The 26258-nt window shown below is 37.1% G+C and overlaps 1 pseudogene; it reads left to right on the top strand.

Moving 5' to 3' along the window:
* LOC130857675 (tropomyosin alpha-4 chain-like) overlaps nt 1–26258 on the top strand; it is a 51852-nt pseudogene that overhangs the window by 6852 nt on the left and 18742 nt on the right.

Genomic DNA, 26258 nt, shown 5'->3' with positions numbered 1-26258 from the left:
AGGCGAAAAGATAACCAAATGTCTGGTTCTTATTATAGGTACTTTCAAATAAGCCTCCTGCTTTTTTTAGTCTTATCACCTTAATCATTTCCCCTGGATAGCCTTGAATTTTATCAGCCCCATCAGCACACATAACATCTGGAATAGATTTTTCTACAATATTTTATTTAACAAAAGCTTATATAGTGTTTACTATAGGCTAGTGTAGGTCTGAGTACTGTGCAGATATAACTTATTTCAATAATGCAATGATCCTATGAGGTAATATTATTACCCCATTTTACAAATGAGGAAATTGAGCACAGTGTAACTTTCCCAAGTCACATAGCTACAAAATAGCAGTGCCACACTTTGAATCCAGGCAATTTCATGCAATAGTTTTTTTCTGAGCCACCATGTGACTGTTGCTTTAATGTTGGGTTACTTGTCACTTTGCCAGATCTTATTATGGCTTGGGGTTACAAATATCTGAGTTTTATTGAAGGTAGAATTTCTATTTCTAATCATATTGTTTTGGGGTAAATCTCAAGAGGAGGAGCTCACCAGTTTTCTTGAGTTCCTTTTGTGGTGAAAGTCTTAGATTAGGCACAGTTATTTTCCTTAAAGTCCTAATATCTGGTTAGAGGGACTGTAGTATTAGAACACTATAACTTGGATGGTAAGATTTGGGGGTTTTTGATAGAATCTCTGTCTGGGAAAGTCATCTGATTTTTTTAATAGTTGTATTTAGGTATAATTGTAACAGTTACATAAGTAAATTATAAACACTATATATTTAAAGAGTAGGATATGATAACCTCATGACACATCATGGTTAAACCATCATCAAAATCTAGATAATGAATATATTTATCATACCAATAGTTTCTTTGTGGCCCTTGGCCATCCCTTCCTTGGATTGACCCCAGCCAACTTCCCACTCCTGGGGCTCATGCCCAGGAAACTGATCTGCTTTCTGTCATTACTGATTAGTTTGCCTTTTTGAGAATTTTATAAAAATGGAATCATGGAATCATAAAGTATGTACCTTGTCTTTCTTCTTTTCCTCAGAATAATTATCTTGAGAATCATCCGTATTTTTGCATGTATCAATAGTTTGTCCCTTTTTAGTGCTCAACAGTGGTCCCTTGTATGGATATGCCACATTTGTTTATCCATTCACCTATTGATGGACATTTGGCTAGTTTCCAGTCTTTAGCTATTATAAAGAAAGCTGCCATGAACATTTGTATGTAAGTCTTTTTATGAACACATGCCTTTATTTCACTTGGATAAAATCCTAGGAGTGGAATAGATGGAACATGTGGTAGATACACATTTAACTTTATAAGAAACTGCCAAATTGTTTTCCAAAGTGGATGTACTATTTTACACTGTCATCAGCAGTGTAGGAACATTCCAGTTTCTCCATACCCTCATCAATATTTGGTGTGGTCAGTTTCAGACGTTCTGATAGGTGTATTTCATTAAGGTTTTAATTTGCCTTTCCTTAATGATGTATGATGAGCACTTTTTCATGTGCTTATTTACCATCTATGTATCTTTTTGTGTGTTGGGGTGAAGCATTGGTTGAACTTTTTGCCCAAATATTATTTATTTTTCTCATCATTGAAATTTGAGAATTATTTCTTATATATTTTGAATGCAAATCTTTTATCAGATATAGGACTTGCAAATGTTTTCTCTCTGTTTCTGGTTTATCTTTTTTGTTTCTTTAATAATGTGTTAAGAATGAAGTCAAATTTAAAAGCTTATTTTAGTGCTTATACTTTGGTATCATGTGTAAGAATTTTTTGTCTAACTCAAGTTCATGAGATTCTCTCATATATTTTATTTTCTAGAAGCTTTACACTGTACATTAAGGACTATGATACATTTTTTTAAATAAATTTATTTATTTATTTATTGGACTTATTTTTTTATTGGCTGTGTTGGGTCTTCATTGCTGCACACGGGCATTCTCTTATTGCAGCGAGCGGAGGCTACTCTTCATTGTGGTGCGTGGGCTCCTTATTGTGGTGGCTTCTCTTGTTGTGGCTCATGGGCTCTAGAGTGCAGGCTTAATAGTTGTGGCACACGGGCTTAGTTGCTCTGTGGCATATGGTATCTTCCCAGGGCAGGGCTCGAACCCATGTCCCCTGCATTGGCAGGCAGATTCTTAACCACTGCGCCAGCTAGGAGGTCCCTATGATACATTTTTAACTTATTTTTTTATATGATGAGAAGTATGAATCAAAGTTGATTCTTTTGCATATGGATATCAAATTATTTCAACTGTCACTTTTTGTAAAGGCTCTACTGAATTCAGTTGTCAAAAATCAATTGAACATATATTTATGAGTGTATTTGTCCACTATATTCTGTTTTCTTAATTTATTTGTCTATGTTACTACCATTACCTCACTCTTCTGATTTATTGTAGCCTTATAAGTCTTGAATTCAGGATCTGTAAGACTTCTAACTTCATTCTTTTTCAAAGATATTTTGACTATAAGAGATTCTTTGCATTTTTCATATGTTTTAGAATCATTTTGTCAATTTCTGCTAAAAAATTTCTTCTGAGATTTCAGTTGAGATTGTGTTGAATCTATTAGATCAATTGGGGAGAAGTGACCTAGTAACAACAGTGAGTCTTTTGATCCATGGTCTTCCCATTTATTTTAGTCTTCTTTAATTTTTCTGAGCAATATTTTATAGTTTTCAGTGTAAAGATCTGATAGATCTTTGGTCAGAATTATTCTAAGTATTTCATATTTTCAGTGACATTGTAAATGATGTTTTTCATTTTCAATTATTTATTGCTAATATACAGTGAATAAAATCATTTTTGTATATTGATCTTATATTTTGCAACCTTGCTAAATTTGGTTATATAGAGTAGCTTTTGAAATATATATTCCATAGGATTTCAGTGTAGACAATCAAGTAGTTTGTGAATAAAGACAGTTCTGCTTCTTCTGCTACTGACACATTAACCTTAACTGTTGTTCACTCCCAGTCCATAAATTAATATATGTGGAAACTAGGTCCAAAGAGAATGAATTCACCAAATTAATGTTACCTGTGAAAGATAGATTCAGAATTGAATTGAAGTCTCCTGACATCAAATCTGGTGTATTCCCACAAATTATTACTGCCTTTCAGGAATAAGTCTCACTCAAGCTGTCCTAAATAAAAAGGTACTTTCTTTCCTCTCATCTCAAGAGATATCAGAAAGGATAGCCCCTAACTCTCATCTTCAAGTATATTTCTGCTAGTCAATTGCCCACCTTGAGGTAAATTTCCAAAACAAATTTTGGGGAAATCTTATAAAGGACTTTGCTTTATCTAGTCTCAAGCCCCATCTTAGGCTCAAATTGGTTCTACTTTTTCCCCCCTTTTTTATAGGTTTCAAGGAAGTGGGTTTCATCCCACATTCATCTCCTTTATAAATTGCTTACACCCCTCTACTTTTTTGGATCTTTCTCTTGCAAGCCTGCCTGCAGAATATGAAGCTATATTTCTGCTTTCTGCTTTCTTAATGTCCTGAAGATAAGCACACAGACCCTTTTTATTTTAAGGAGTTTAGTGCTAATCACTATGGGGAAACAGATGGTAATGGCAAAAATAGCATTACCAGGAAAGTTACAAAGGTTCTAGAAATTTTACAAAATTCTTGCAGTTGTATTCTCTGGTCCATGGTTCTGAGCTCCCCGGAAAGGGATAAGGATCAGTCTTTTGTTTACTGTTTTCATTGTTTGTAGGTAGGGCTCCTCACCCACTTCTAGCAAAGGAATTTTCTTTTACACTTGCCACTCCTTCTAATCAGAGGATGCAATGAATCTAAAGGTTTAATAAAGGGAAGCACTATATTCCTTCAAGTGGGAGGTTTGTATCTCTGCAGCTGTTCAAACTTGGTGATAGCCATAGTCCTGTCCAAGAAGTGAATGCCTAGGATATTTCTACACCAAGACTCTGGGTTTACACAGTTGAATTCACACCAGGAAGTTCTGGTAAATAAAATTCAGACGCAGAGTCCCATTAGGTGAGTTTCCAGAGGCTAGGAAAACAGAGAGGCCAACTCATATAGTTCTCAGAAATCAGTGAATGGGTTTTAGGGTTTTCCTGTTTCCTGGAGTTCAGAGAGCAGGTAAGGATAGGGAGCCAGTCCAGAGTTATAACAACCAGAAACAAAATATCTTACAGAGTAGACAGCGGAGAGTTAAACACAGATGGCTGGCACTGGAAATGAAGTGAAGACTTGAGTCAGATAAGAGAAGGCAGTAATGCGGCAGCAATACTGAAAGCTGAGTCAGAGTGGTGACTTCTAAGCTGAACAGGAACCAAAGGCAGAATTCCTTCAGTGTCACTGATTATAAAAGGTAGTGCCAGAGAGTCAGGCCAGCAGCATGGCAACGTGTCTTTGAAGGCTTTTGACATTTAGCTACATCTGGTCCTGACTTTTCTTTCATTTGGTCTGGCTTCAGGATGACATCCTTTGCCAATTGTCCACATGTTCTCAGCTCACTTGAACCTGTTGTGTGAGTTCATAGATAGTTAGAACTGGCGTAAAACTGAGTGACCCTCCAGTGCAGCCCCCTCACTTAAGGCATAATGAGAAAGACATAAGTTTATGAAAAAAATAGACAACTGTGACATTGTGATGGTCTGCGAGGTATGGGAGAGAGCACTCAAAACAGATGTCCACAGGCCTTGAGGGGATTCCTGCTCAAGTCCTCTCTCCATTGTGGTCCCATGCTCTACAATACCTGCCTTCCTTGTGCAATGTCATACTTCGGAGATCAAATGAGATGATGCTTGTGGAAGCTCTCTGCAAATTATGAAGACAGCAGAAAAATAAAGCCCAAGCCTCAGACAACAATGCATACACAGTTGATATCACAGCCTGGGTAGTCCCAGAAACCAGCATTTGGAGAATTTGTGGAAGATTGCATGTAGGCACATATAAGGAAAAAAGAAATGACCAGCAAACATCTGGAAGCTAGGGCAAAAGGACACAAATAACAATAATGATAATGATTACCATTTGCTGAATGAATATCATCTTCTCATCTCATTTCATTCTCACAGTGACACTTCCATGATGACCTCTGTTTTATGAATGAGGTAACTGAGACTCTAAGACCCTAGGCAAATTCTCCAAGGCCAAGCAGGCAGCTGAGGCAGGCTTGGAACCCATCAGTTTGATTACAAGCCCATGTGCTTAACTAACCACACTGCCCCGCCTCTCTAATAAAATAAAAGTACTTGGAAAGTGTTTGGCCACAACGTATTATAAAAAGTGATGGTCTCTTGTTCGGCCTGCTGCTCCTGAACAGGCAGTAGGCCTGACTTCAGAACTTGCCAGGCGATTTCTGAGAGGTGAGTACGTACTTACCAAGGTGATGATATCCTGGGAGAAAGTGGGTGTTTCAAAGAACAAAGTAGGCTTTCCAGGGGAGATCTCAGTCAAGGGAAGAGCGAACTCTCCAATTAACTGCCATCCACAAATTTAAGGAGAAAAAAGAGATTTCCTCTGACCTACTGTTTGGAAAATAGGATATGAAGTTGCCTCATTAAAAGGAGACAGTAGAGCCTTCTATTTTACTGATAATACTTTAATGAGGGCTGCTGAGGCACTGGCCCCAATGTCAGCGAATAAAGCTAATTAAGCTTGGAAATGGCCTTACTGGATTGGAGAAGCAGAGAAAACCAGTTCTCTCTCCCAAGCTACTGACTCTCATGCAGGAATATCTCATTAACATCAGGGTTCTGATTATGTAAGAGCCAGGGATTTGCTGTCCAAGAGAATGCAGCAACTATTTTGAGGTTCCAGTGAGAATAGAATTAAGAGGAATGAGAAATTCCACCAGGTGGGTTTACCTTTGCTAACAGCAGAAACCAGGACTAACAGATTTTCACAAAAACTGATTTAGACCCCACCACTAGATTTATTAAAAGAAGATTGAATTGAATCTTCTGGAGGTCTGGAGAACCTAGCTTGGTGCTCACATCTTGGGATGGTTGTAAATACTGAATGATTTAACGCAGTGATTCTAAATGGAAGGCTATTTCACCCTCCAGCAGGTGTTTGGCAATGTCTAGAAAGACATTTTTTTATTGTCTACCTTTTATGGCCAGTAGGGTACTACTGGCATCTAGTGGGTAGAGACCAGGGATGCTGCTAAACATCCTACAATACACAGGACAAACTCCCTCCCTCCCCGACCCACAAACACAAAACAAAGAATTATCCACCCCAAAATGTGTATAGTGCTGAGACTGAAAATGACTAGTCCTGGAAATGACTAGTTTCAAAGGAAACTCTTAAGACAGTACCTGGAGCATAGTTAGCTCTCAGTAACTGTCAGCTATTGCTTTCATTACTACAGAGCTGGCACAACACACACACACACACACACACACACACACACACACACACACATATACACATGCAAATATGTGGAGGAGAAAGATAAATAATGGTGTCTGTTTTAGACAGGTTTATGTTGAAATGCCTTGGGATAATCAAGTAGAGATGATAAATACATAGTTGGCTATACGGGTCAGTGTTTGGGGGGGAGACCTAAGGCAAGACATTAAATGCAAATATCATTCAGCTTTAGCCAGTAGTAGAACCCATGAACACAGACATGATTAATTACAGAGTAATGTGTACAGAATTAAATACAGAGTAATTAAATACAGAACGTGCAGAGTAAAACACACACGATCCTAAATAACTTTAGGATTTAAGAGACAAGAAGAAGGAAATTTAGCCAAAGAGATCAACAAGGGTAACTCAGAAATGGCAAGGAGACCTCTGCTGCTACTGCGCCTCCCGAGAAGCTGTTGACTTTTCAATGGTCCCAGCTGTTTAGTCAGGAACTCGATCTGGCTGTAACTACTCCTGCTTCCAGAGACTGACTCCTACATGGTTCCTGATGCTTGGCATCATTAGCTCCTGGGTCAAAGTCTGGTGTTGGTGGATCCGATTGATGAAATGTAGATCACTGATCATGTCTGAGCTGCAAGGGAGTATGGAAAAGAGAATATCTGACATTTTCCCCTTTTGTAACGGGAGGTGGGACCTGCTTCTCACTATGCGTCATAAGACGGAGATTCCCCACACGTAGGAAGGAATTCAGTTAGACAAAAAGAATAATAAATGCCCATTACACTGAGATATTGCAGTCGGTGGCTCTGAAAGGTGATAGAGTGCATTACCATGGAAATTACCAAGAGAAAGGAAAACAGTTATCTTTGTATGCTCTTCTAAAACAGTAGAGAGTTTACACTGAGGAGTTCAACTAGAAAAGAGCCATAGAGAAACCTCTATTTTAAGCTTGTGTTCTTTTCACTCCACTGAAGTTATTAGTACCCAAGTTATTCTTAACATTTCAGGTATCATATAGTTACTTCTGGCCTATGTCTTAGCAACTTCTCTGCAGGATTTGATACTTTTGATGCTTCCTATTGTTTAAAATTCTTTATTCTTTTGATTTCTAAGTTACCCTTGTTAATCTCTTTTGCTGGATTTTCTTTTTCTGCTTGTCTCTTAAATCCTGAAATTATCTAGGGTTTAATCCTTGCTCTTCTTTTTACTCTGCACATTACGTAGTTGATCTTATCTGTGTCCATCGTTCTACTACCAGCTAAGACTGGATGATATTTGCATTTAATGCCTTGCTGTAGGTCTCTTCCCCAAACGCTGACCCATAATAGCCAACTACCTACTTATCATCTATACTTAACTATCCCCCGGCATCTCAACCTCAACCTGTCTAGAATGGATATTGTTCTTTACCTTTCTCCTCTATTTTTACCCATATTTTCTATTCTTTTTAGTGTTGCCAATATTTGGCAAAACATCCAAGTAAGAAATGAAACATTCTAGATTTCCCCTTCCTCACTGCCCATTTCAATCCACAATTATGTCCTTTTAATATGTCTCTGTCATATGTTATATCTGCTCCTTCTTCTCCAACCAAAATTATTCACTTATATGTCTTTTCACCCACGATAGACAGTAAGTTCCTTGAGATCAGGAATATCTTATTCAATTTTATAACCACAAAACTGAGGAGTGGGACCATCTGTGTCAATATGCCTTAACCGTAAAGATAAGACTATAAACTAAGTTTGGTGTTTGTTTCAGGCAATTCTGGCAAACTAATTTATTTAGGCAAACAGTTTGTTCATCTGGGCAAACAGTTCTCTTCTTGGCCAACGTTCTTCTCACTGGGGCAAATAAGTCATTTATCAGACTACTGTTTTCTCATCAAGAAACTTATCTGTTCACCGATTTTAAACTATTGTTATGCATTTGGCCCAGTTCTAATAATCTCCCCCATGGGAAGACATTTTGAAACCTTGAAAATGTTGAAGTATGTGGGCCGAGCGATGGGATTCAGAATGTCCTGCTTGAGCAGTGGAGGAGCTGAGGGTGCGGGGCGTGGAGACTAATATCACCCTGTTTGGTCCTGAAGGATGGCTGGTTAGCCAAAGACGGGTAAGATTCCTCAGAGGAGGAACAACCTAAGACAGGCACAGCCGCAGAGGGGCCAACAGGGGTGGTGCATAGAGCCTTCCTTATATCACTGTGTTTGGCCCTGGAGGATGACTGCTTAGCCAGAGACGGGTAAGATTCCTCAAGGGAGGAACAACCTAAGACAGGCACAGCCGCAGAGGGGCCAACACGGGTGGGGCACAGACCCCCAATATCTGAGAGAGGTCTCCTGCCCCCAGGGCTGTTTTGCTCTCCACACCCAGCTCAAATCCACACCTGCTCAGCTCGGACCCAGGAGGCAAACAAGGATCATTGCCCCAGTCATGTGAGGCCTTTGATTGTTTATGAGTGTAACCTGAGAATGTTAGCCCACGAACTCAATAAAAGCAACCTGGGATGAGTCAGCAGGGCTCTTGATCCTAGAGGTCTTGAGTCCCCCGGTCCCATCTTTCTCTTCAGTCTGTGTCTGTGTCTTCTTCAAGCTTGCGGCACCCGTCACTCACCTCGAGTCGCCGAGCTGGTCTCGGCATCCCCACCTTGAAAGACTCACCTTAGATCATTCGCATCCAATCTCTAAAACCCTATAAAAATCTTTCCCTAACTTCTCCTTTGAGACAATAAAAGACTATCAATGTGGTTTTCTCCCTTGTTGCAGGAACATCCAATAAATTTAACTTTGCCTGATCAACACATTTCTCTGGTGGATTCTGTGGAGTCAACAGTAAACAAACATAGTTTCTGACACATCATGGGTTTTTTTCATTAAGTAACTAGGCAGAAATTTGGGTAGGGTTTTGTAGAAGAGAAATGTAGGAGAGAAAGGTGTATGTTTCTGCTCATTTGTATTGAAGGGATCCTGCATGACCTGGCAGAAGTATTTCATAGTTCTCATGTAATAAGAAAATGTTGATTTCCTATTAGCAACAGTAAACCCAGGTGCTGAAGGTATATGCAATTTCCCATTGCTCAATCTGAAATAATTATAGACATGAATACCCAGTATTCCTTATTTTCACTTTACCCTGGGCCAGACTGTGACAAGTAAAATGAATCCTTGTTCTCCTAATCCATTTTCTACTTCATCCATCGTTCTCCTTCTAATACCTCTGCTTCTAAGACTCTAACCTTTTAACTGACAGTCAGGATTAGAAATTTTTATGATGCGCTAATCTTCATTAAGGTATTACCTTCAATAGGAGATGTTTGATCATGAAAATACCTTAATGTTTGGAATAAATAAATGAATCAATATGCTTTATTGAATGAGCCAAAAAACAAGCTTTACAGAGGGTAGGGGAAGGGAGGCAGATAAATTATGCATAGTTGATCCTTGATATTCCGAACGAATTGTCATGAGACCCTAAATCTCTGAATTCACAAATACTAACATGCCTTGCTATTTTGCCTCTGAGTTGTTTACCAGGTAAGAAATAGTGGACAAAGCACATCCCCACTGAATTGCAGATGCTGACTTGATGAGCAGTCTGCTTGGCTAACTTCCTAGCTGAAAGAGTCCCCTTCCAACCCTCTCCATACAGATCCCAGAATCTTATGCATCATAATTCAAATCCATGCCTCTGCAAAATTACAAATTACTCTATGTTATAAACTTTGAACACATAGTAACTATTGAAGCCTGTATATTAAATCTAGGAATGACAAGGTTCTACCGTATAAGCTATGCTCTTATTTACTCAATTAGTTGATGATAATCTTTCTGAAATTAAAATCCTGAACTTAAAATGTCTTTATTTTCACCTTGACAGCATGCATGATGCTGAACAGAGTAGGTATTAGATTCACGCGTTTACGGAAGACGTATAATTTCCCTTGGTGAAGTGAAATATAGAGATGACAATAACTTTCCTCAGGTCACACAAGGAGCCAATAGGGCTGTCTGATGTGGTGACTGCACATCGGTTTTCCCAGGAAAGTCCCTGCCTACACCTGTTTTCCCATTCAGTCCTACTTAGACTTTTTTAAGAACAAAAGTATCCAGATTTGGATGGTAAATTGTAAAGTTACCCTCTGTCTAACTCTGATCTTCTCTCTCTCTAAATCTGAAACTTGTTAATTGGTTGTTTTCATTTTCTGTTTGGAAAGTAGTTTTCCTGAAGTTCAAAAAGCAGTCTTTCTCTGGGAAAGACAAAGTACACAAAGCGAACTCATATTGTGAGAAGTTCTCACAACTTAATCCAGTGGGTACTCTACCCCACAATTCAGAGACTCTGAGTATTTCATACCTGTGAACTGCTAGACTATTTATATCATTTTAGATAAGAGACTTTTTCTATACTTGCCAATCTTCCCTGCAGATATTTCAATGAATGATCTTTCCTTGTTCTCAATCTGGTTAAAAGAACAGAACTGGTCCCCCGTTTTAAGAATCTTAGAGCTCAAGGAGATTGACAGTTCATGAAATTGGCCAGTTGGTAGGTGGACATATATGTTAGTTTCTGCAGGTTGTCACAGAGAAGGAACAATGAAATTATCTGATAGATCTTGCAAGAGACAGTGTGAATCTGCCAACACTTTCTGTTCCTAGAAGAAAAGCTTCTTCTACACTTCCAGCTTTTGCTGAGGCTCAAGATTTGCCTACATGGGCCGATAGAAGATAAACATTTATTTATTCATATATTCAGTGGTATTTATTTAGTATTTGCTATGTTAACAAGCACAATTCCAGTTTCTAGCAGGCACTGAGATAGATAAAACAGAGTATCAGTTTTCAAGCATCTTTTGATATATGGATGGGGCTGAAAAGCTAAGATTCTATTTTCTCAAAGAGAAGCGAATGAAAAGAAATAACATTTTAGAGCTACACAATTTTAAAAGGTCTCATGTTCATAAGTTTTCAGATAATTTCCTGTTGATCCTCAAAGGTCCCTATGAAAAGCAAAATCATCTCTCCTGGGAGGGTTCTCTTTATGTAGACTCACATTAATTTAGGAAAATATTGTGGCTTAGAAATTATGGTCAGTTGCATTTTTGTTGCAGAGGGGGAAAAGCAAAACTTTTTGTTTGTTTAAAGGAGTGGAATATCACATAATTCTTGAAATGGAAAATGACTCTTCAGATACCATTTTAATATCATTAAAGCCTTCACCAAAGACAATGTCCATCAGGCCAAATTATTATTAACACTCTCCAGTGTGGTCGATCTAAAATACCACTTGGTCACTTACGCCAGCATATAACAGCTTTTAGTGGTAGTAAATATTTCTTAGGAACAAATGTTAAATCTTCTTCATCTGAATGCTAGGCCTAATTCTCTTCTTTTTGGCTCAATCAAGATAGAGACAACAGGTTGTTCTCCTAGGGAGAAGAATGTTAAGCTTTCCATTAATTAAACCATTGGCACGTGTGTTGACGTTCACAAGACACTGAATTATACCTTAGAAATAAGACGTTTGCAATAAACAGAAAAGTAACAATTCCAGGCTATAGAAAGGCCAAAAATATGGTCCAGGCAAAAAAGGACAGAGGAACAAGGGAGCCAGGAAAAGGATCTTGGAGAGAATGAGACTTGTTGAATGGTAGGCGTTGAAGCGGAGTAGCTGAACAGAAGCTGGACAGAATGGAGAGGTCATGGAGGGGAGGAAAGCGGCATGGGTAAAGTTCCATAAGAGAATGATTTTTAGGGCAAAACTCAATTTTTGTTTATTCCTAACATCAGAGATCATATGCTACCTAAGAATATTTATGAAATAATTATGATAACAATACATTCTTATTAAAGAAAATATTAATGTATTTAAGATAGAAAGAACAATTACCTCTAATCATGCTATCCCTTCTCAGCCATTATTGATGTTTTAGTGTAGTTGATTCCAGACTTACCTGGGCATTTTTAAAGCATGGTTTCTATCTGCATCATGTGGATTTTTTAATTTAATGCAGTAATAAGCACTGTCCACATCAATTATGTCTTTATTTTATTCCATGTACATGTACCATGGTTTTATTTTATAATTCATATATAGTTATATCTGAATAATATCATTTATTATTATTATAAACCATTTTGCTGTTAACATCTTTGTACATAACAGTATTTTTCCATCTTGCAGTCATCTAGGTGGGGAGTTTAGGGGAGTGGACAAAACAGACTTTGGAGTTAGATCTGATTTTGATTTTTATTTCTACCACTTATAGCTTATGAAATTAGGCAATGCATCTAACATCTCTTGAGGCTTGGCTTCCTAAAATATAAGTTGAGCATCACTATGGTTACTTTGTAGTACTATTTTGAGAACGAGAATTAAGAATTGCAAAGTGTGAAGTGCTTAGAACAGTTGCTGGCACATAGTGGATGCTCAATAAGTAATGACTATTATTTTTAACATTGTTATTTAGTATTAATCTTGATATTATATGGCTCCCCTTGAGGATAAGGGGATTATTGCATAAAACCATCTCTTGGAAGGTGGGGGGATCCTGTAAGGAAAACATGAGAAATAAATTCAGAGAAGTTCGTAGCCTGATTTAGTAGGAGTTGAGTATCTGCTCAAATCCTGCTTCTTCACCTCTGGAAGTTCCTCTTAGTTCCTCTTCTAGGAGCTGTTTATGATTCTAAACAAGAGAGTGTTTTAATGAAAGAAATATTTTGAGGAAATCAATAATTAGTCTTGTTTTTTCTCCAGGTTAAACAACCCCAATGTTATTAACCTTTCCCTATCAGACTTTATGCTTTCCAGACTAATCCCTTTGAATTCTCCCTGTAGCTTTCCACTTAACGTAGATGTGACTTATATTTAAGTCTGTGACGTGATTCCTCCCTTGCCAGTCCCTACCCTAATACAGATAACTTCTAGTTTGGGACAGAAAATAAAAAAGTTGAAATTGCCTACATCAGAAAAACAAGAACAAGAATAAAAACAAAAACTCCATAATTGAATCCCGATTCCATACCTTGGTCTAGCAAAATTAATTAAATGCCCAAGACTTAAAAGGAGACTGCATAAAATACTTTGGTAGGTATTTTATTACTGAACTCTGAATATATATATATATTTATATATATATATATATTTGCATTCATGTAAGTCCTTCAAAGATTTATTCTCTCAATTACCTATCAAAAGAACTCATAAAGGTAGAATCAGTGGACCAGGCAGGATTAGAGCTGCCTGGGAAGACGGATGCACTCTCCACAGCATCTGAGCTTTAAACAACCTCACCTGCTGTTCATTCCTGGACCAAGTGACAGCTGACAGAGTGTCTCATGATGACCCATTTAAACTTTTAAAAAGCCACAGTTCCTGCTCCTTAGGATTAATTAAGATGGAGAGTAAATGGATTGATTCTTAAGTCTTATTTGTAAGAAGTCAGAAACTAATTCTTTTAAGGGGAAAAAGCACTGGCAAAAAACCTAAGCAAATACACTGTTTAAAAAGTCATTGAGCTATTCTTTGCTTATTTTCAGGAAAAAAGAAACAGTTAAATAAAGGACATGACCTCACTTGAATGTGGGCACTTTTATTGAAATCTATAAACACTGTTACTGCCTGCTTGGAATTGGATTTATTTCACTTCCTTCTTAGGCATGAATGGCAGTTGTGAAGGGTATTTATGGGGTTTTGTAATATTCTTAATGAAGGCTTTCAGTGGCCTTGCACTGTCTATATTGATTTGCTTTTCCACAGATATATCAAAATTTCATTGAAGTAATTAAAATAATATTTACAATATTGTTTTACTACGTATGGTTATACATAGTAAACATTAAAACACTATGCGCTCAGGAAATTAACATATAGAAATCATATAAAATACCTTCTCATAAAAACACATTCTTTTTTTTTATTTTCCTAATATTGAAGTAGAACTACATCATTTTCTTCTTACATTCATCTTCCATTGAAGGTGTGTTCTGAAACTTCAGATGGTTTCCTGTCCTGCCATCTGTTGCCAATTATCAGCAAACAAACATTTAAATACAATAAGGGAACTTCTATTTAAATTCATCCGATGTTGAATTACTTTAAAATGTTTATCTTTAATAAAGTAAAAGAAGTGAGGAAGAAGGGACCAGAACAGGGTGCAGGCTATGTAAGAGGGGTAAAAGGGAGGGGGCAGGTGTTTGGGAGTTGGAATGTGATGTTTGATGTTTAAAAAGAATCATGGTTAGGGGATATGTCAATTCTACATGTCACCGTTTATTAACAATTTTTTTTATTACCACCACCTGAAGCTTTTTTTTTTTTTTTTCCTTTTTAGGCATTTTTTTCCCCTATCACTGCCTCCTCCCTATAAAATTTTAGTGCCTGGGGGGGACTCGAGGAGGAGGGAGTCAAGGAAGGGAGGGAATACAGGGATATGTGTATAAAAACAGACGATTGAACTTGGTGTACCCCCCAAAAAATAATAAATAAAAAAAAAATCAAAAAAAAATTTTAGTGCCATAGATATACTGTATATCTGTTTTTGTACTATATGTACTTCTGTGCTTTACACATTACAAAATTTTTTTTTTTTTTTTTACCTCCCACTCATGTTTACTCCCTTGGGGATGATATTGAGAATTCACATTCTATGTGCTTAAGAGATAATTTGTGCATTTAATGTGGCTCAAGAGAAGTTGTGTATATCATAAAGAATTGGCAAAAGTCAGAATTGAAGCAATATTTGAATGGAAAAGATGAGAGTCACAGTCCTTTGGGGTTTATATGGAGGAGGAAACTCCAAGGTTCTTTCGGCAGGAACTACCAGGTGCTACTCTGGCAGCATGAGGTCAGGTTTGAGTTCATCTCTTGTCCATGGAGAGGGACTTTCCCATTACCCATGAGATCCACTCATTCATTCCACTAATACTTATTTATCAGCTTCTATGTTGGAGGTTAAGGTGGTGTTTATCACCTGACTGTGGAAATGTTGACACTTTCCGTAAAATAATAAAAATGTGTCATGTACTAGTATTACTAATACAGTTTTTCAAATAATTCTATTCATTAGGCTTTTGCTGGTGTCTTTTCATATAATCAAGGTCAAATATTGCTAGTATCTTTTTAGTAGTCTTACATGACAATTTAAAATTTAGACTTTCTGATTTGAGGGTTCTTAATGAGTGAGAAGTATGTTTCTGATTTGGTGTCTGTTATGAATTGTACCCCCCCCCCCCCAAAAAAAAAAACAAACAAAAAAACCTGATATGTTAGAAGCCTAACCCTCATTATCTGAGAAGGTGACATTATTTGGTGACAGGGTCTTTACAGTTCAGATGAGGTCATTAGAGTGAACTCTACCTAATCCAATATAACCAGTTTCCTTATAAAAATTTGGACATTCTACTGGTCTGCTTGCAATGCTGAAATGAAATACCAGAAAGTGAGTGGTTTAAACACCAGCAATTTATTTCCTCACAATTCTGTAGCCTAGAAGTTCAAGACCAAGGTGCCATTAGGGTAGGTGTCTGGTGAGACCTCTTTTGCTGGCTTGTAGATGGCCATCTTCTCACTGTGTCCTCATGTGGCTTTTCTTCTATGTTCGTGCAGAGAAAAACTGATATTTCTCTGTTCCTCTTCTAAGTCCTACCAGATTAAGATCTCACTCTTATGCCCTCATTTAACCTAAATTACCTTCTTATAGGGCCTTTCTCCAGATACAGCCACACCATAAGTTAGAACTTCAACATATGAACTGGTGATTGGGGAAACACTATTCAGTCCATAACAGACATGAAGACACACACAGAAAGAAAATGATGTGAACTGACACAAGGAGAAGATGGGCATCTACAAGCCAAGGAGAAAGGCCTCGAATATGGCACATAAGCATTAGATTTTTATCCTCCAGAACTGTGAGGGAATAAATTTTTGCTGTGTAAACCATCCAGCTTGTGGCATTTTTGTTATGGCAGCCATAACAGACTAATACAGCATACCTTCATGGTCTCATAAAGTAGAAGTGGTCTCAGTTAACCTCATGGTCATTGTAGTGAGCCACTTGAGGACAAGCTCAAAGGTGCAGAAGAGAAGTAAATTGAGCCCAAGTCTTATGAAATAAATTGTGAAAGTTTTTTATCAAACTGTTATCTGGTCCATCATTCTGTTTTAGGCAAATATTGGGTTAGCCAAAAAGTTCATTTGGGTTTCACCATAACATCTTATAGAAAAGCCCAAATGAACTTTTTGGTCAATCCAATATATTTAGACTTTGCTGTTCCCGTGAGTCTACCCTTCTGGTGTTTGGGAGCAATTGTTATGAGGACAAAGGAAACTGTGGAAGCTGAAACTGAAAAGCCAGATGAGGGTCAACAAAGTCAGGGTGGCGAAGAAAGGGTGGCCCAAAGGATGAGGCTGCATGAAGAGTAGGGATTGGAGATAAGGTTGACTTAAGAATGCTAAAGAAGATAATGTTTGGAATGGAGAAATGAATAAGAGTCCTGAAAAGTAATGAATTACCTAAAAGAGTGGTAGTGAGAGGAAAATATATTTGTAGAAAGTTTCCAGAGAGCATAGGGATCTGATGGTGAGGACTGATCAGGAATGAGAAAGTGAGAGATTAGCAAGTGAAACACATATTGCATATTTCCAGTAAAGTTTATTTACTTCATTTTATCTTTCAAGAGCAAATGTTCCTAGCTGCCCATGAGGCCAAATTACTGGGATCCTTGGTCTCCCTTTAGTAAAGTGGGTTCTTTTCTGCTTTAGCACACTGTTTGGTTAAGAGACAACCTCTTTTACACTAAAACATGGAGCCAGAATTGACTGATGTGATAGTGTAGGATTAACAGAAAATAACACCATAAGGCTTCAGAGATTTGAAGAGGAAACAAAATGACTTTTAGCCATCTTAATACAACTCATTCTTTTTGTAGTAATCTTTAGAGGTCTTTTAGAGGACTCCTAATTCCATTTTTCTTGCATTTTTCTATGTCTGGTAGAAAATATTTATTTTCCCCATGTTATTACCACTTAAAAAAAGAAGAAAAAAACCCAGCATTTTGCCAAAGATCTGATTGTGCTGTGGGACAGCAGAATTTTGGCCCTCTATTTCAACATGTAATTTCACCACTCAAAGTAGCTTTTTGTTGTTGTTGTGGTTGTTGTATTAGGATATAATGGAAGTTGTTTGCTTTTGCTAAAGTAAGAGAGAAAAAATGGAGTGAAATCAACCGTGATTTTTTTTTAATGTTAGTTTCTCCTGCAGAGATTGTTACTGATGATATGGCAGAAAACATATTGCTGTATTAACAAGGTCACTCAGTCACAAAATCCTATTAATGTGGAAAATGACAGAACCAAGCTGTGTGGTGACAAATGAGGCAAATTTTCACCTTGTATTCTTAAGATTCCTTGTTTAAATTGACACGGATGGCAGGGAAGCTGTGAACAAATTCAGGAGCTGTGCATGACTGTAAGAAATATAATTTATATATCATCAGTATTGACTGTTTTCTAATTTTTTTTTTTTTACTTTTTGCAAAAATAATTGCAGCAAGTTAAATCAAGAAATATATTTTCTAATTTATGTTCATATTAAAGACATCTACAGAAGTATAAAGGAACCTGCTGAGTAGAAAATTTCGAACTAAACATATACATTCATAATATCCCTGACATGTTTACTTATTTTAGAAGTAAAAGCACCAAATAGTCATTTGCATTTTGAACGACAGCAAATGCATTTCAGATTTAGTTGTCAATTTAATGAAGCCTCAAATATTGATTTTAGCAAAAGAGTAAAGTAGGATATAAAATAAAAAGGATCATTATAATGGTACCCCAGAGGGAATAACTATGGTCACTTCAGTCAATGATATACTCATTTTAGTGGTGTGGACTAGACAAATAAAAATAAAGATTATCTTGATTTAGCTTAAGCTGGAAAAGAAATCTTGCAGGTTTATGGCTTCATAAATTGTTCTGAATGTTTAACATCCCATGAAGAAGAAGCAAACAATGAAGATACTTCATTCAAGAATACAAAATCAGTATACTCAGGCAAAAGCCTTGTAATTCAGATTTAGCGTCTTGTTACCCATGTTTGCATTGCTGAAGGGCCTTCTTTGATTATTCTCAAAACATTTCCATGCAGACATTACCAAACTAACTGTGTTTTAAACACCTACAAGTCTCTCTGACTTAATGGCATTGTAGTTAAATGACATCTTTGTATACTAGGTTATTTCCTTTAATGCTTTATGACTTTTTGTTGAACACAGATAAATTATACACATTTTGAAAATAAACTATTCTTACATAGAGTGGCAACAATTAACTGTATCCACCAAATACTTTCATTTCATTCCTCATTGGAAAACATTAGGAAAATTAAAATTAGATGTTTTAGATAAAAGAAAAAAAATAGATGTTTTATTAACTGTAAGGCTGACATCAAGCAGAATCACAAAAAAATTAAGAGTTTTACATCTATTTCCCAGTCAGTAATAAGCATGCCATGGCAAGTTTCTCTTGAAGTCCAGGAATGCGTCAAACCTGTCTTTCAGCTGAACTGGGAATTTCTCAGTGAATGCAGCATCACAACAGGTCCCATATAGGTTAAATCTATATCAACCCTTTATTTGAATATTCTATTCAAATAGAATTTTTGGAATAGATAACTAAATAAAAAAGATTAATATATGCTTGTCAATGGTTCATTTTAAAAATTCTTTGTCGACTACTGTGCTAAATTGTTTTGGAAGTTGGTTCCTATTTCCAGTGAATTCAATTTACCAGGAGAGAAGAAGTGAGATAATACAAAAAAGTCCAGATTAAGAAATAATATTATATGTTTAAGGGCAAGTGATTATTCTAAATGAATTTAGCCTAAGGAGGCTGTGACATATAAAATGGCCCATGAAGGACAGTGGAATTTGACTAGTTGAATTTTGGGGGAGACAGTTTATGAGATGGAATTAGCATAAATCAAAGAAAAGAGTCAGAAAATAACATATTGGAAGTTCAACAAATTAGAACCATCCCCAAAGAGCTAAGAGTAAACAGAGTTGGTTGAAATAGAATTAGTTTTTTAAAGAAAAATATATTCAAATAAACCATGAATTAGTAGATAGAAAAACTGTAAAACTGATGAATAAATTTAAAAACTGGTTCTTTAGGTACAACAATATTGTAGATAAACCTCTTACAAAGATAATTGAAAAAAAAGAGATGAATTAAAAAAAACACTAGAATGAGGAAATGGATACAAATCACAGATACAAAAGGGCTTATTTCAATGAAAATAAGATACCATCTGCTCAACCAGAAATAAATCAAATTATAAAGTTGCAATAATTAAATGGAGACAAATTAACATGAGAATAAACTTATAGACTAATAAAATTGGGGAAAATATCCATAAAGAAGTTGATACCCATATAAATTTAATACTTTATAAAGATGGCAATTCAAATCAATTAGGAATAGAAAAAATATTCAATAACTAGTGTCAAGCAACTGGCTGATCAGTTAGGAAGAAACTAGTTATTTTTTCTTACACCATACACCATGTAGGGAAATGAGCAAAATCTTAAAAAAATAAAAATTTTAAATTGTTAAAAAAAATATAGGTACATATCTATACATTCTTGGTATGGCAAAAAGTCATTCTGAAAATGACTCAAATTTTATTTTTTTTATTTAGAAAACAGCAGAACAAGAACTGCTTTGTATAAATGGTTAAAGAAGTAAAAACCATTTGTAGCCTCCACTTTTTAATAGCTAAAAATCTAAAGTATGTGGCACTGGCACAATATACTCACACACATACATACATATTTGTTTTTGAAATGTGTTTTTGGATGTGTGGGTGTATATGTGACATGAGTGTGCACACAATACATACACACATACAAATATACCCTGAGTTTTTATTTACAGCTTTACACCCAAAAAAAAAAAATTTTTTTTTTGAGGAATGGTTGAAAGGATACTGATTTGGTCGCAGATTCCCTAGGAGGCTTGAGCAATAAAAGGTCTGGATTCAAGCACTACGTGGTACAAATTGCAGCCAAAATCATGTCCAGGAGCCTTCCTCACTGCAGCGGTTACCCACCCTCTTGGATCACGTGGACCCCACTTGGGTCCTTTCCTTACCAGGTGCTGCTCATGAGAATTAAACCGAGACCAAGTCCGGCAAAGCAGAGCAGAAACTTTATTGTTGATCAAGGAATAGGGAAGGAAGGGCTCATGTTCTAAAGACGCCTTCTCCCCGAGGGGAAGGAAGCCAGAAACTTCTAAGAGGTAAGAGGTGGGTGCGCCATCAGAATTTGGGAAAAGGGGGGGCAATTTCTAGAACAACTGGAGCACGCGCAGTCCTTTGGGCCCCCCCTCTGCCACGGAACTAATTGGGTGGAGGTCTCAGTGTGGTCATGAGGCAAAGGCAACTTTCCCACACCTTGGGTCTCTTCTGCGCAGGCGCTACCGTCGAGGTCAGACTGGAACCGGTTCAAGGCAGTTGACCTAACTTGGCTTGCTCTGGCTCTGGCTGCTTCCGCAGTTTTGCTTATGTGGGGACTGCCTTAGTTTCTGTTAAGCAAGCACAGCAGTGGGCATAGACTAATGGACTGTGGTGCGGAAAAGAGAAAGAAAAGTTAGTCTCTGTACCAGGGTGGGTCTCTTCCCGGTGCCCCCACCACTGCCTCCAGAAACGTCCTTACTGCCAGTGCTGGAGAGGATTCTCCTATGCTTGCTTCTTTGCATCACTTCTGATTAGCCAAGCCTGCGTTCTGGATCCTTGCTCTGGCCACCCGGTAAGTGAAACAGCTACTTGATTGTGGTTCTGTAGTGAGAGGCAGCCATGACTCACAGCGACTTTTCCCTCAAAAACGGGAAGAACCATAGATTTGCATGTGAGAGTCCTGTGAGTGTGTTTCTGTGTCCTTGGGTAGAATTTGATATAATTTTAAGTGTAAATCATACTGTCAATGACATTGTGTCTAAAATATACTGTGGTTTGCTAAGTATTTTGGTGTATACACCAAATACATAATTCCGTTGGGTGCAAAAGGTTTTTCTCGCACTCAGGAATGTGTAGTCTCGGAGATAAAACTAGCCTACGTGAAACTATCTAAGCAATATGGTAAGACAGCCTATATTGAGCTTTTCAATTATCGATGCAATTGATAAATGCTGGGGGAACTTGGAAAGGAGAGTGATTTAAGCGTTTGGAAGAAAAAGTACTAGTTGAAAAGGACTTTAAAAGATGGATGAAATGTACTACATACTGTCTACAAGTCAGTGTATGGACAAGTATGCTTACATTAGTTATTATGAATGTATTGTCATCCGAGACAAGATGCACTTGGTTAGTGAGTGAGTTGGTTAGTAACTGTATATATCGCATTTTGTGGGTGGATTCAATTTTTCTCAAATAATCCATTGATTTTTGTGATAAGATTCTGAGCTGAAGTAACTCCAATTATTTTATAAATAAACTTTTTAATGAAGTGTATGTACATAAGAAATAATGTACAAGTTATGTGTATACATCTTGATAAAAATTCACAAAGTGAACAGACCAGTACACAGATTAGCAAACATAGTATTTTCAGTACCCTAAAAGTCCCAGTTGTGCACCTTCTAATCACTGCCTTCACAAAGGTAACTGATATCCTGACATCTCTTGCCATAGAGTCTATATAAATAGAATCATGCAGCATGCATTCTTTTGTTCTAGCTTCTTTCACTCAGGATTATATTCCTGAGATTTATCCATGCTGCATGAAAGTGTTTATTTTCCCTCACTACTATGTAGTACTTACTCTGTTGTCACAATTTATTTATCCATTCTATTCAGCTCATTTTCATTGTTGCCAGATTTTGGCTTCAATAGTATTGCTGCAGTATCCTTCTTGTGAACATATGCATGCTATTTTTTTTTTTTTTGAAGAATGAAAGCTTTATTGCTCCAAACTGAAAAACACTGAAGAGAAATGCATGCTATTTTTTAAGTAAACGTTTAGGAGTGGGATTCCTAGGTCATCGAGTATGAATGTTTTAAGTTTTAGTGGATGTTAACAAACGGTTTTCAAAAATGGTCCCTCGAATTTCGCTTCCTCCCACTGTGTGTGAGGATTCTGTCCTCCAAATCCTTGCCGGTGCTTGTTATAAGCAGCTTTTTTGTTCTTGTGTCTGTTTGTTTTAACATTTATCATTTTAGTGCTTGTGTAGTGGTTTCTTCCTGTGGCATTAGCCTGGATTTACTAAGATAATTAATGCGTTAAAATGGTAACGAATCACACTTGGGTCTGCTTGCCTGCGCGTAGCATAGTAAAGCCAATCTGCTGACACCTGGTTGTGGTGAAGGAAACTGCAGTGTGTATTGCAGGGGGCCAAGCAGGGAGTTCAGGGCAGCAAGTGCTCAAAACACCTGAACTCCCCTCTGGCTTTCCGCCAAGCAATTTTAAAAGCAAAGTGAGGGAGGGGAGTTGTAGGGTGTATGATAGGTTGGTGGCACAGTTCTCTGATTGGTTGATGGTAACAGGGCGGTGTCACAGTCCTCAGACTCCAGTAGGCTGTGCTCATGGTAATCAAGGAGTTTCTTTCATTTGGTGGGGGTTTTGGCATCTGTAAAACAACTCAGGAAATGTATCTAGGTACTTCAGAATGGAACTAAAGTAGAGGACATGGGGGGAGGGGTGTGTCCTGGGAAGGCCCCATATGGTCCCGCTCATTTATAAAAACACCTTTCCATATGCTTTTTTTTTTAAGCTCTTTATTGGAATATAATTGCTTTACACTGTTGTGCCAGTTTTTGCTGTGCAACAAGTGAATTGGCTGTATTTATACATATATCCCCATCCATTCCCTCCTGTGACTCCCTTCCCACGCTCCCTATCCCAGCCCTCTAAGTGATCACCCATCACTGAGTTGATCTCCCTGTGTTATGCAGCAACTTCCCACTAGCTGTCTGTTTTACAGTTGGTAGTGTATATATGTCAATGCTACTCTCAGTTCGTCCCAGCTTCCCCTTTGCCCCCCCACCCCGTGTCAAGTCCGTCCTCTACGTCTGCATCTTTATTCTTGCCCTGTCACTGGGTTCACCAGTACCGTTTTTTTAGATGCATATATGTGAGTTAGCATACAATATTTGTTTTTATCTTTCTGGCTTACTTCGCTCTGTGTGACAGACTTTAAGTCCATCCACCTCACTACAAATAACTGAATTTCATTCCTTTTTATGGCTGAGTAATATTCCATTGTATCTATGTGCCACATCTTCTTATGGAAGCAACCTAAATGTCCATATGCTTTTTGAACACTTGTATATCCTTAACTTTTTTGGTGAAATTGGCTGTCCAAACCTTTTGGCAATTTTTTATATGGTTGTCTGTTGTCATTGCTTTATCATTCTTTCTATATTCTGAATGAGTTCACCTTCTGTTATTTGTGTTAGAAATATTTTCTACTTTTTTACTTTTCACTCTCGTTTCTTGATAACAATGGTTTCAGTTTAATGAGGTCCAATTTTTCCTTTTTGTATGTTGGTGCTTTTGTGTGTATTGTATGTTGGTGCTTTTGTGTGTATGTTGGGTGTGTGTGTGTATGTGTCCTGCTTAAAACATATGGATATCCAACTAACCAAGCTTCAATTTTTGATAAAAATGTAATCTCACCAATGTACTATAGTGGAATTTTTTCATAAAACAACTGACTGAGTTTTTGTGGGTCTCATTTTAGTCCTTCTGTTCTGTTCCGGTGGTTAGTTTTGTGGACAAAAAATTAATCAGTTGGTCTAAGAAAGAAATGGAAAATTTTATCTGAGTCAAATTTGAGGATTATAATCCGGGACAAGCATCTCAGAAAGCTCCAAGAACTGTTCCACCCATTAGATGTCACGGCACAGGTTTTTAAGTTTTTTTGAGACAGAGGGCTGTTGTGTTAAATGATGTATTATTGACAGTTTACAAAATCCAGATCTAAGTGTCATCATGGCCCCTTACAAGATCAAGAAAGAATGTTATCTTTTAAGGAGTTATCTTGTTGATGCTAGGAGAATGTCGCTCTTTATGGTTGAGCATATTTTTGCTGATGGGGAAGCTTTGGTCAATGAGTAACACAGATATACAATGCACAGTACAGGGGAGAGAGGAGGCCAATGGGCAGAGAAAAAGTTTTATGTTTAAATTTTTTTGTCTTGGCATAAAATATGCATTTCACCTCACAGTTTGTATATGCTTGCTGGTATAGAAAACTACTAGCCTCTTTAGATGGCAAATGATGATAAGTCCAGGGCACTCCCAGGGGACATGATCTAACGGTAACTCCAGAAGCTTGGTTGTAAAATCATTCTCTCACTTTTCTCCTCTAATCACTTGTTAAATACCTGTTAAGTCCATACTGTTTTGTTCATTCTTATTGCCATCACTAATTTGCCCATGTTAGTTCCTGCCTAGGTTATTTCAGTCACCTAGTTCTTTTTCTCCCTGCCTCCCCCACTGTTAAAGAATAGTCATTTCCTTCTTTTAGTCCTTCCAGTTACTTCCTTTCTTACAAAGTGTGGCCCAGCCTCTGAATATGAGAAGCAGGACCATTGCCTACAACACTATTTTATCTCTTTTCTTTCTTGCATTTATCTTACAGCAGAGTCAATAGTAGTTGCCCAAACCTTAAGGTTTAGTTCCACAAATCTGTGTCTTTACCCTTGTGTTGCCTCTGTGAAGAATTTTCCACTCACCTCCTGACAAGCTCTTACTCATTCTTAAAGCCCCAGCTCAAATTATAAATTCTATATGAAGCTATTTCTCATTCCTTCCTGACAGAAGTTAATCATTCACTTCTATTTACTGCGTGCAAACTGTTATCGTTTCTACTGTATCATATCCATCTTCGTATCCCAAATACCTGGCAAAGATTAGATGCTTAATAAATACGGTTGAATTGAATTAAATTGATGAATTTTGATTTCCCCTTAACATTATTCATGCCCTTCCACACACAAACACACAAAGCCCAAATGGATTGGAGTTAAATATTAAAGCTTAGAGATGGTACAAGTTAAAATTGAACATTAAACTTCAATATTTAGAAAGCTCAGAAGAAAATCACAAAAAAGCATGTCTTTTTAAAATATTTATTATGAAAAATTTTTAGTAAACCTTCTTTAAAGGAGCACACTGGACCTTTACATACCTATCAAGATCTTGTAATATTTGCTTCATCTGTCTCTTTTTACATTTCTTTTCCTTTGCTGAGGAGTCTTAAAGCAAATCCGTGATGATAGGTCATTTTACTTTTACCTCTATCAGTACATATTGTTTTAAAGATAAACATTTTCTTACAAAATCAAACTGTCATTATCACACCTGACAAAATAATTCTTTTTAAGTGGCACTTAATATTCAGTGTATAATCAAATTTCCATGATTATCTCAAAAATGCTTTATTATAGTTGGTCCACTCGTTACTTCTGTTCTTTATGTCTCTTGAGTCTTTTTTATTATATCTTTAGCCCACCCCTTCTCCCTTTCTTCCCCTCATGTTATTGAAATTTTGCAAAAGCAGGTTAGTAGTCCTAAAGAAAGTTCCACATTCTGAATTTGTTTATTCACTTTTTCTTTTTAGTGTCATTTCACTAACTTTTGTTTCTCTCTTATAAATGAAGTTAGCTGTGAATCTTAATTAGATTTAGGTTCAGGGTTTTTATTTTGCTTCGTTTTGCAAAAGCACTTTATAGGTAATGCTGGGTGTCATGTTGCATCACATTTCAAGACCACAATGACTGCTTGTTCCATCTTTAGTGATGTTAAGACTAATCAGTGGATACAAGACCTGGTAATCCAACCCTATCATTATGAAGCATCTTATAACTTTTAATCTACTGT

Source organism: Hippopotamus amphibius, chromosome 7 (assembly GCF_030028045.1).
Source record: "Hippopotamus amphibius kiboko isolate mHipAmp2 chromosome 7, mHipAmp2.hap2, whole genome shotgun sequence".
Classification (NCBI taxonomy): Eukaryota; Metazoa; Chordata; class Mammalia; order Artiodactyla; family Hippopotamidae; genus Hippopotamus; species Hippopotamus amphibius.
Note: the sequence above shows the minus strand (reverse complement) of the source record. Positions and strands in the feature narration are given on the sequence as shown.